Below are 2716 nucleotides of genomic sequence, written 5' to 3'. Positions count from 1 at the left end.
TACTCCCCGGCTGTTTCCTCTGTCAACGCCGCCTGCGCATGCGCAACAACCCCTTCCCTGTCAATTTCGATTAACCGTGTGTGTGCCAAGGTTATTATAGATAACTAAAACTACACTAAAAACTATAACTAGGTGTGGGGAAAAACATTTTAGTTAGCTCAAATAAAAAACTAGCCTGAAGAGAAAAACAACTAACCGAAACGATGTTTGTACTGAAACTGAAAAAAATAATAATAATAATAATAATATTAATAATATGTATATGTAGTATATAAAATGTCTTTAGTTTTAGTTTTAGTCTTTTTAGTCTTTGTCATTTTGGTCGAATGTGTCAACATAACCAGCATGAGGAGGCGTTGATGCTGATGTTACTGTCTTCAAATGTCTTCACAAAGTGCTGCGTAGATTCTGAACTACTTAAATCCTGCCCCTGACAAACACCCCTATATTATAATAATTAAAAAAAAAAAAAAGAAAGAAAAGAAAAGAAACTAATAGTGAAACTAATAAAAGATTAACTAAAGCTAAATATTTTTAAACAATTAAAACTAAACTGAAACAAGAACACGGACTTGTGAAACTAATTGAAATTAAGCTGAATTGAAAACAAAAGTTAAAAAGGAAATAAACTACTAAAATAATACTATATATACTATATGTACTATAATAACCCTGGTGTGTGCTGGATGTTAAAAAAAAAAAAAAAAAAAAGCAGCTGGAGAAGTTTTGTCCTCATCTATCACCCCCTAATTATGCAGAAGTAACTGTAGAAGTGTGAACTGTGAGGAACTACCACGCAGTTTTCATCATAAGGCAAACAATAAATATATTTATTAAAATGGTAAATACAAGTGGGGATAATCAGAATGACACAATAAAACAACAAAGCATATTTCCCTTGTGATCCTCATGAGAAAGAGTATGGATGCACCAATACTGACAGGGACACGCGGTAGTTAAATAATTTCATTCAGACAAACTTACATTCATGTCTTTTATTCTTACAAGACTTTATAGAATATCTATTGGCTGTTATGATACCTGCTGTCAGTTTCATGCATAAAGACCCACCCCAGCCTAAAAAGGTGTCAAGTCAATGCCTCAGATAAAAAGGTGAGTAAACAGACTTTATAGGTGGATTTAGCATACCCTTACATCCCCACCTAAAGCAGATGGCTGTAAATGTTGACATGTCTTGGTTTAAGGGAGTCGGTCTGACTCTTCGACATTCACAGCTTTCAGCCTGTGGTCAGAAACGAAGAATGGTATGTCTGCCTCTCTACCATTTGAGGGTCAATCACAGGTTAACTGCCAGGAGTCATATGATCCTTTACGTTTATGCAATCACTGAAGTGGGTGTCGTATTGGCCAAGGGAAAAAGTCAGGGGATGTCTCATTGGTCCTGAGGTTTGGCCTGCCAGTCTGAGCTTGTACTGCTGCACTGTTGCCTTCACTGCCTGCAGCCACAGATCAAGGATAAGAGGGAGCCGTATAGGCTAACCTCATCCTGCTGCAAACCACACCACTCAAATGTGAAGTGTGTGTCATCAGCACATCCCCCAGTGCCCACCTGCATCCATGCATGAACATGCACAAACAAGTGCACAAAGACACACACACACGCACACACACACACACACACACACACACACACACACACACACACCTGAACAGAAGAGCACATGCCTCCATTAGAAGGCTATCTACCTGGTTGCTTTCTCACGCTTTTACATTTTTCAATATTAACCTTCCTATTGTCTTTGGGGTCAGTTTGACCCCATTCAGGGTGATATGTCTCTAAATACATAATGAACATTGTTTTTTGCTTCATATTTAATGACTCCTCTTAATTTAATGGCGATAAGTGTGTAAACATGAAAGTAACAAAGTCCCGGATACATTTGGCACCCATCAGTGTCTCATTTGGGTTTATTTGACTCAAGGCTGTTTTAGCTGTATAAAACATACAAGAAATATTAGCATTAATTTTACACACATTTGTTTTTGTTGTTTTTTATGACATTGAGGAACAATAACATGTCATTTATAATCATTAACACCTGTAGCAGTGAGAGAACCACTGATTGTTACTGTGACATGTGGGAGGGAAAAACATGATTCCCACAAGAACTTTTATGTATAAGAGCGGCTGAGTGGGAGAGGTTATGATTTATTTTAAGGGCTATTTAGGGAGTCAAAAAGAAACATAACGTACCTGACACATAGACTTGGGTAACAATTTTTATTCTAATCATTATCTGGGTTTAAATCGCTGGGTCAAATTTCCCTCAATTCATTAAAAACGTTATTATATTTGAATGTAACAGGATGATTAAAAAAGAAATTGGAAGATGATAGGAAATGATTAAGCTTGTTATCTGCAGATTATTTTTGGCTATATTGGCTTGACAGCATCAATAGTGTCTCATTTCTGTTTAATTGCACAAAGATACGAGGAGAATGTGCCTTAATGCTGATAATAATCCCAGAAACACGTGATCTGCCTCCCTCTGCTGCATGTTTTCATCTCCACTCCAGTCTCCATCCATCCTTCCATCGTTCCATCCAGTGGACAGGTCCTGTCTTTCTGTTTGCACCAGAGGGATTAGTAGTGAGTCCAGAGAGTAGATGAGATGGAGATTACGACAGAGATAATGGTGTTTGGATTTAGAGTCACACAGAAGAGGCAACAGGAGGAGTTCAAGGCTGCAGCTTT

The sequence above is a fragment of the Myripristis murdjan genome, chromosome 14, assembly GCF_902150065.1.
Source record: "Myripristis murdjan chromosome 14, fMyrMur1.1, whole genome shotgun sequence".
NCBI lineage: Eukaryota > Metazoa > Chordata > Actinopteri > Holocentriformes > Holocentridae > Myripristis > Myripristis murdjan.
The sequence above is the reverse complement of the archived record's forward strand: the minus strand, read 5'-3'. Positions refer to the sequence as shown.